General features: G+C 42.6%; 1 long non-coding RNA gene across 1 annotated transcript; it reads left to right on the forward strand.

Moving 5' to 3' along the window:
* Positions 1–1,662: 1,662 nt before the first annotated feature.
* LOC127869406 (uncharacterized) lies at positions 1,663–7,322 on the forward strand. The gene is made up of 3 exons (XR_008044545.1): positions 1,663–1,796; positions 4,452–4,558; positions 7,143–7,322. It is a non-coding gene; the product is annotated as an uncharacterized LOC127869406 (long non-coding RNA).
* Positions 7,323–9,795: the final 2,473 nt, after the last annotated feature.

Here is a 9,795-nt window from a genome sequence, read left to right on the forward strand (position 1 = left end):
TTCAGCGAAAGGGAAACAGCTTTTAATTATTATTTTGAAAAAGGTGCATAAAAGAAACAGAACATTTGTTCATGTCAGTGTAAGATCGTTTGTTATTTCACTCGTGATCATAGAAATATAATATTTTCACTCGTGGTTTCACTCGTGGCAGCGCCACTCGTGAAAATATATTTTCTATAATTGCTCGTGAAATAGCTAAAGATCGTACACTGACATGAACAAATATCCTCTATATCTTAACCGGTTGTTATTTTTGTCATTAAAAAGGTTGCGCAGATGGATTTTACGGAAGTGACTGTTCTTTGTCCTGCAATAACAACTGCGTCAACAAAGCATGTAACGTCACTACTGCGGCTTGCACGTTTGGTTGCCAAGGCAGCATGTACTATGGGCCCACATGTAACAGCGCTTGTAACGCGAATTGTCTGGGCGGCATCTGCAGCAGGGCCGGATATTGTCTGTCAGGATGTAACGTCGGTTTCTATGGCGACCAGTGTCAGCTAACGTGCCAATCGGTATGTGTGATGTATTACAAAAAGCTGTTTGAATGATTTTGCTTTTAGTACTTTTGAACATGATTTTTAAACATAATATGATTATATCACTTGCTATACCTTGTTTCCCATGTTATACAACCATGACATATTTTTTTAATTTCACATGTGTATTACAACATTTTCAAGCGTTTTCATTGGCTTAGTTTTCGTTTATTGAAGTGTGGTCCTGATTTAAATTTTAGCCTGTGCAGAAGGAACGACAGTTTTCAGTTTTATGGCAGTACTCATTAAACAGTAGTCTTTTGTTATTGGAAATCTATTTAAGGCGAAAAGTGTCGTCCCTTATTAGCCTGTGCGGACTGCGCATGTTTATCTGTTACGATACTTTACACATATGCATTTAACCCCTTTTTCACAGAGCGAGGCTGAATTATATGAAATGATTTTTTTGTCTGTCACGACAGAGCTCCAAATGCAATGACGGTACTTGTGGTCGTGTGTCGGGCATCTGCGACGACCGCCAAGTCTCCCCACCCAGCGTCAATTGTCCGTCAGCTGGTACGTGACGACATCCTTTTTTCAGCAATTATTAACACAGTATTATGTTCCAATTGAAATATGAGCCTTGCTGTTGTTAAAAAAAGTTTAAATACATGTGCGTAAAGTGTCGCCACAAATTAGTATGTGCAGTCCGCACAGGTTATTCAATGATGACACTTTCCGCTTTGACTAGATTTCCGCAATCAAGATACATCCTTTGAATACCCATGAACATTCGAAATCAACAAATATTTCGTGAAATATTTCGTAAAATAAAGTTTAAACAATAAAACAATTAATGTTTCTTGTAGCAAAAGCCACAATTTAAACGCGAGATAAGTGTTAAGGTTGCATAGATTTAACGAGCTACAAAAATGCTCGTTGTTGTTATTTGTGTGACAATGTATTCCATGTGAATTCACCGCGACGATATCCGAACATTTACAAGCGACGTTCTTAGAACTTTACACTGCATGGATTCTTTGGATTATAATGTCAAGCTGATGTTTACATAGTAATCCGTTTCGATTTGAGGGGTAATAATAATGGATCCTTGATAAAAACTGGTTGCAACATTTTCCATGATGTTTCATTGTAGTATGCCCAGCGGGTTTCGCAGGCGACGCCTGTACCACCCCCTGTCCGAGTAGACTGTGCCTCTTCAACAGGTGTGACCGCTACTCGCCCAACCACTGCACAGTCTGTCCGCAAGGTCTTATGGCAGCTTCTGTAGCATGACCTGCCCCAACTGCAAGTCGGGTAAGTTTCTCTTGTTCATGATTAAGTGCCGAGAAAAAACAACTTTATACAAATCGTTTTATTGGCTGTTCCGGACTTTAGTCCATAGTGGTTTCCGTTTGATTGTTTTGTTTGATATTTCGCCCCGTTGTCAACAGTAGTATAGTCATCAAGGCCGTCAGTTAACCAACTCACACTTTTCTTTGGAAAGCTGGTTCACCAGTACTAAGTGCACATTTTTATGCCAGTAACTGACAACTGCACTGATTCAATTGGTGCCGGAGGTAAATGGCTGTAGAAAAGATTTCATGCCCAATTTTCACCCAAGTTATATGGCTGAGCCGGGGATCGATCCCGAGATGCTCGGATTTGCAGTCCAGCGCTTTAGGGAGCCAGCCGGCCTCGTTGTTTTTGTTATCCGTTTGTATATGTTAAATTTATGCACATTTTCAAGGCCGTCAGTTAACTAACTATCACTTTTCTTTGGAAAGCTGATTCACCAGAACTAAGTGCACATTTTTATTCCAGTAACTGACAACCGTACTTATTCAATGATACAAGGGGTAAATGGCCGTAGTAAGGATTTCAAGCCCAATTTTCACCCAAGTTATGTGGCTTGACCGGGGATCTACCAATTGAGCCAGCCGTCCTCATTATTTGTGTTATCCGAAGTGCGTTTGTATACGTTACATTCATGCACATTTTTGTTTTTTAGGCTGAGGTATTGATTTCGAGGGGTTAAAGCCAGAACGTGATAACTCCATTTTTCAAATAGTGGAGAAAAACGCAAAATTAAGGTTTGACAGACTACAACTTTTAAATGAATATGAATATCAGCGTAATATTTGGTTATAATATAGGTAATAGTATTGTTATGACATTGTTAACATATTATATGATTGCATACAATATTTTAATGCTTTTGTATTCAAAATAGCACTTACTTCATTCTGGCATAAACGTAAAACATATATATTTTCAGAGTACAACTGTGTTAAGTGCACTTGGTGCTATTTTGCATAAGAATTGAATGCTGCTTTTCCTATGCCATACAAGACTTAGTGCCATTTAAGCATAACAGCCTTGTGCTATGCATCTATTTTACGAGACTAAACGAAACATGTGCACTTAAAACAAGTTTATTTTAATAATTATAATGGTAATTCTTTTTGTAGAAGTACATACTTATTTTCTTTTGCATTCTAGATTTGAACAGGACATGCAAATGTGTCTCCAACCTTAACAATGGAAGAAAGTTAAGATTTAGATATTCTATTCCACATCTGCATCTTATCTATCTTATATTGTATCTGGGTCTGGAATATTCTTGAAATACTGGTGATATTCTGAAGGAATTATCCCTTCAGAGCAAAGTGATGGCAGGTCTTTCTTCTTTGTTGCTGTAATTGGAAGTTTGGAATCTACAAGGGTTGTATGTCACATTTTATAGAAGGTCCTTTGATAGAGGATTTGATTTGGTTTTATAGAGGATATGAGTTTACCACACTGAAAACTGGTGTCATCAAAACTGCACTTAAAAAACACACACCCGGATCACAATTGTAGTTTTATCAATTTTATTTTTGTCCATATAACCTTTTGTCCACTTACATTTACAACATTTGGCGGCATTACAGTTAAGCTACATGCTTGATATAAAAAGCGTCATAGTTTTTCATAGGCACTACAACATACGCAGTTCTCTTTGGTGTAACCCTCACAATTGGTTCCCCATTGGTAAATATACCAATGTAAATTTCTTTGCTCATTCAATGGAAGCAGGTACACTATCACACTCCATCTGGGTATGTCCACTTTCTAAATACTTTTGTTCAATGGTGTCTATGTTTTTACATTTTTCAATGCAACAGTAATAACCTAATTTCGATTTTGACCACTACAACAGTCAGAATAAAAACAGACATTCTTTACTGTGATGGGAAGGGATTTCATGTAAGTCAAAAGACAGGTTCCCACTTCACAGCCGCATTTTCCTTCAGTTTCGTTCCACGATAAACATGTCAAACTTGTGTTTTGTAAACAGTAAAAGAAAATATTGAAACTTTTTCTTTTTCTTTTATAATAAACTTGGCTCACACGAGAACATGGAATCGGTAAAACAGCCTCTAGATCAAATCTTATTTTACCATCTTAGTGGGAGAATAATGACTTTTAGATAAGCACCAATGAAGGCATATTCTCCCTATCTAATTACAAATAAGCACAATAGTTTGTGTATTCCTGTTTAAATAAACAAGATGCAATAATTCCTTAACAAGGAAAGGGCTTCATATTTTGTTTTTACCTTAAAATATATGCACACATGGCTTATGTTTAAATGATTTAAGTGCACTTAAATCCTTTTGGCACATGTTTTTCCTCTCAATATGTATGAAAACTTATTGTGCCAAAATGACTTAAGTGCACTTGAAGCATTCTGGCATACACCAGATTTGTCGATAAGCACTTAGTGCACCTTGGTTCTTTCGGATAAACTATGTTGTATTCAAGATGTGATTCCAGGGAATAGTGCATATTGTAGAGCGTTGGAATAACTCTATGAAAGTGCAAAAAAGTGATTTTTGATAAAAAGTGCACTTATCACGTTCTGGCTTTAACCCCTCGATTTGAAGTTGAAAACGCATTCGGAATGGTTTACTGTTTTGTTGTTCTCAGGCTGTAACCAGAACACGGGTGTGTGTGATGACGGTTGAAAGGATGGATGGTACGGTCAGACGTGCAACCAGCAATGCAGGAGTGAATGTGCCTCGTGTGAACGGAACGTAAGTAGAAATGATGATACAATTGTTATTTGTTACCAAAAATATCGAGACAAAGAAATAGTTATGCTGGTTGTTCTACAGCTAACCGTTCGGACTTAATAATAAGCATGTTCGCTCACACGTTTTTGATTAGCAATATCTTTAAATGTAGTTTCATAATGCGTAGTTCGTTGAAAAAATGACGCACACAACTCGAAGACATATTCCTTTAAATATAGTTGCTTTTAACACGACGTTTTCCAAGTCTACAAACTATACTCATCAGCAAGGTACATACGGTAACTTTCCTGTTCATTAAGTTTTTAAGTCAGTCTAACGAATATCGATGGGAGCTCTGTAGCGAATGTCCCATAGCTGTAAAAAATAAGTTCATCGTCTTCCGCTGCCTAAGTGTACGTTAACTTTCTTACATAAAATTGAGCAAGCTTTTTAATGAAAGGGCCGTATGATGTCATTTGATTGTGTAATCACAGCAAAAGTTGTAAAGGAACATAAAAAAATTTTAACAATAAGCGTGGGTGGTTTTTGGCGTCGCTCTGGAGAGCGGCGACTAGTATGTAATGCATTTTTTTTTGCTTATGGGAGGAGAAGTTATTTTACGGATCAATGTATATATTTTTGTTTTAAGAATATCTTGCATAGTGGTGATTTGTTGTGTAAATTAGTGTAAATAAGTACTGCATTTGTGCCTATTACATTTATTACAACATTGATTGCCAATAATGCAAAGCTAATTGTTTTAATTAATAACTGATCCACAACTGACACGGGGGAAAGATCACAGGGACTGGGCAAATACGCGAAACTTTCTTGTTTTGTATAAAAACAAAACATAATCAAAATATATTTATTTTGTGGTTTTTCTAATTTGCTTATTTAGTGGAGAATCAATGTAGTACGATATTTGACGACCTATCGCGCAAGCAAGTTTATTGGAAGGCGTAGTGGTACGAAAACGTACAATGTATTAGTTTATTAATAGACATATAATAACGATCGCTATACGCAACTTCACCAAATAGCAGTACATTAATGATGTCAGCCGGAATAGCTCAGTTGGGAGAGCGTTAAACTGAAGTTGTTTACGCAACAATCATCTTAAGGCCCCCGGTTTAATCCCGTGTTCCGGCACGAACGGAACAGTTCGGCTGCTGACAATTTTTTCAGTCAGGTTAATAAATATAATAAAGTTTTATTTTATGTAGACATTTTAAAATCCATTTTACTACATTTAGACATTTTTATTAAAATTAATGGATGCCGCGTGGCGACAACGTTAATTAACATTTCTAACATCACTTAAATATCTTATAAAAAATACACGTGTTTTTATATTAACAAATAAATGCAAACAACACATCTATTATCCATGTATTTTTATGGTTGCCTATCATAGGTCTTAAGTACTATCCCTACCACATATATAGCGCGAAGCACGACACGTATTATTGATTGTAACAATGAGTTGCGATAAAGGAAGCAGCCGCTAATCAAGGAGGAGCTGTGCCCCACCAACCCGTTTCCCTAGAGTCAAGCACTCCTCGGAGTTTTTTTTTTAAGAACCACATATAGAGCGCGTGTGTTTTTATATCAGTATTACTCGAACCCTATTGAAAATGATGAATATCGGAGAAATAGATCTATTATGATCTTTTACTGAATTTCAAAGTATTGTGAAATGCAGCTTCTTTATGCAATTTATAGTTTTCATTCATTTTTTTTTCAAACTTTTACATTGTTTTCATATCAATGAGTACTCAACCCCTATCGTAAATGAGCAACGTAAGAATAAGTTCATCTCCCCTTGAAGTTGACAAAACTATGAAATTACGCTTACACGATGAAGCAGATTTTTTAAAACCTACACAGTTCTGTTCCATTAATGAAAACTGCACACGGATGCCAGTAACGAAAAGGAAACCAATGTAAATAAAATGAACTATGAACTATTTGGGGGTTACAACACAAAATCAAAGATTATGGTTATTTGGGGGTTATAACAAAACATCCTAAATAATGGTCATTTGGGGGTTATAACACAAAATTATAGATAATGGTTATACCAGTATCTTTTTCTATTTTGTTTAAAATAATCGGCCAATATATTAATATTTACAGTACAAAAAAAATCGTTCCATGTCATTACATTGAGTGCCTTTTACACTGAAATTCCCGACGCCCTTTGATGCTTTGCATCAATACTTATCTTGTATATTTCTTAATTAAAGTTTATGCCGTTAAGTGTACAATTGATAATAAGCCATAGCTATGCAAACACATCAATAAACACAGTTTTTTTTCTGTAAACGATGTATGCTTACGGAAAATTCAACAAAGTGTATCAACCCAATTAAACATGAAGCGGAAATAAGAACCGAATCCGCCACCCCGCAACCCGAAAACCCTTTCAATTGTTTGTCTTGCCTATTGTTGAATATTATGTGACTTGTCTGTCATGTGTCACCGGGACATACGTGTCAGTGATTCGCAAGAAACAAAGAACTTCGTGATAAAAATAACTGTTTTCGACTGCTTTGCTCAGCTCGATTTTCTTTGTTTTGTAATAATTACCTTCTTGTCGCAGTCCGGAGAATGTGTGACTTGTATTGCCGGACGTTTGGGCCTAAACTGTCAACAGAGCTTCAGTGCGTTCTGTCAAATGACCGTCGAGCAGGGTGTCAACATGCTATACTGCGACAAGACCACTGGCGCATGCAGGCAGGGGGTGTGTCAAGTTGGGTACTGGAGGGCAGATTGCTCTCAGGTATGTTCACAGACAGGCAGGCACGTGTGTGTCAGGCAAGGGGTGTGTCAGGCAGGAAGTGTGTCAGGCAGGGGTTGTGTAAGGTAGAGGTGTGTCAGACAGGGAGTGGGTCAGGCAGGGGGTGTGTCAGACAGGGTGTGTGTCAGGCAATGTGTGTGTCAGGCAGGGGTTGTGTCAGACAGGAAGTATGTCAGGCAGGGGGTGTGTCAGGCTGGGGTGTTTCTGGCAGGGGGGTGTCAGGCAGGGTGTGTGTCAGACAGGGTGTGTGTCAGACAGGGGGGTGTCAGTCTGAGGGTGTGCAATGCAAGGGGTGTAAGGTAGGGTTGTGTCAGACAGGGATAAGGTCAGACAGGAGGTGTGTCAGACAGGGGGTGTGTCAGGCAAGGGGGATGTCATGGCAGGGGTTGTGTCAGGCAGTGGGTGTGTCAGGCAGGGGGTGTGTCAGTTAGGGGGTGTGTCAGGCAGGGGTTGTGTCAGGCAGTGGGTGTGTCAGGCAGGGGGTGTCAGGCAGGATGGGTGTCAGACAGGGGGGTGTCAGGCATAGGGTGTGTCAGACAGGGGAGTGTAAGGTAGGGGTGTGTCAGACAGGAAGTGGGTCAAACAGGAGGTGTGTAAGACAGGGGGTGTGTCAGGCAGGGGGGTTTAGGCAGGGTGTGTGTCAGGAAAGGGGTGTGTCAGGCAGGGGGTGTTTCAGGCAGAAGGTGTGTCAGGCACGATTTGTGTCAAGCAGGGGAAGTGTCAGGCAGGGGGTGTGCCAGGCAGGGGGTTGTCAGGCAGGGGATGTGTCAGGCAGTGTGTGTGTCAAGCAGGGGTTGTGTCAGGCAGGGGGTTTGTCAGGCAGGGGTATGTGTACCGGCAGGGAGTAGGTCAGACAGGAGGTGTGTCAGACAGAGGGTGTGTCAGGCAGGGGGATGTCAGGCAGGGGTTGTGTCAGGCAGGGGGTGTGTCAGACAGGGTGTGTGTCAGACAGGGGTGTATCAGGCTGAGGGTGTGTCGGACAGGGGGGTGTAAGGTAGGGGTGTGTCAGACAGGGAGTGTGTCAGACAGGAGAAGTGTCAGACAGGGTGTGTGTCAGGCAGGGGTTGTGTCAGGCAGGGGTTGTGTCAGGCAGAGGGTGTGTCAGGCATGGTGTGTGTCAGACATGATCTGTGTCCAGCAGGGATGTATCAGACAGAGGATGTGTCAGGCAGGGTGTGTGTCAGGCAAGGGGTGTGTCAGGCAGGGGTGTGTCAGGCAGAGTGTGTATCAGGCAGAGGGGTTGTCAGGCAGGGGGTGTGTCAGGCAGGGTGTGTGTGAAGCAGGTGTGTCAGGCAGAGTGTGTGTCAGGCAGGGGGTTAGTCAGGCAGGGGGTGTGTCAGGCAGGAGGTTTCTCAGTCAGGGGGTGTGTCAGGCAGGAGGTGTGTCAGGCAGGGTGTGCGTCAGGCAGAGGGTGTGTCAGGCAGAGAGTGTGTCAGGCTAAGGGTGTGTCAGGCAGGAGGTGTGTCAGGCAGGAGGTGTGTCAGGCAGGGGGGGGGGGGTGTCAGGCAGGGGGGGTGTCATGCTGAGGGTGTGTCAGGCAGGGATTGTGTCAGGCTGTGTGTTTGTCAAGCAGGGGTTATGTCAGGCAGGGGGTTTGTCAGGCAGGGGTATGTGTACCGGCAGGGAGTAGGTCAGACATGAGGTGTGTCAGACAGAGGGTGTGTCAGGCAGGGGGGATGTCAGGCAGGGGTTGTGTCAGGCAGTGAGTGTGTGTCAGGCAGGGGTTGTGTCAGGCAGGGGGTGTGTCAGACAGGGTGTGTGTCAGACAGGGGGGTATCAGGCTGAGGGTTTGTCGGATAGGGGGGTGTAAGGAAGGGGTGTGTCAGACAGGGAGTGGGTCAGACAGGAGATGTGTCAGACATGGTGTTTGTCAGGCAGGGGGTGTGTTAGGCAGGGGTTGTGTCAGGCAGAGGGTGTGTCAGGCATGGTGTGTGTCCGACAGGGGGTTTGTCAGGCAAGGGGGGTGTCAGGCAGAGGGTGTGTCAGGCAGAGGGTGTGTCAGGCAGGGTGTGTGTCAGGCAGGGGGGGTGTCAGGCAGGGGTGTGTCAGGCAGAGTGTGTGTCAGGCAGGGGGGTTAGTCAGGCAGGGGGTTCGTCAGACAGTGTGTGTGTCAGGCAGGTGTGTCAGGCAGAGTGTGTGTCAGGCAGGGGGTTTTGACACTCAGGGGGTGTGTCAGGCAGGAGGTGTGTCAGGCAGGGGGTGTGTCAGGCAGGAGGTTTGTCAGTCAGGGGGTGTGTCAGGCAGGTGGTGTGTCAGACAGGAGGGGTGTGTCAGTCAGAGGGTGTGTCAGGCAGGGAGTGTGTCAGGCTGAGGGTGTGTCAGACAGGAGGTTTGTCAGGCAGGGGGTGATTCAGGCTGAGGGTGTGTCTGGCAGGAGGTGTGTCAGGCAGGGGGTTGTCAGGCAGGAGGTGTGTCAGGCAGGGGGTGTGTCAGGCAGGGGTTGTATCAGGTTGGA

The sequence above is a fragment of the Dreissena polymorpha genome, chromosome 2 (assembly GCF_020536995.1).
Source record: "Dreissena polymorpha isolate Duluth1 chromosome 2, UMN_Dpol_1.0, whole genome shotgun sequence".
Lineage (NCBI taxonomy): Eukaryota > Metazoa > Mollusca > Bivalvia > Myida > Dreissenidae > Dreissena > Dreissena polymorpha.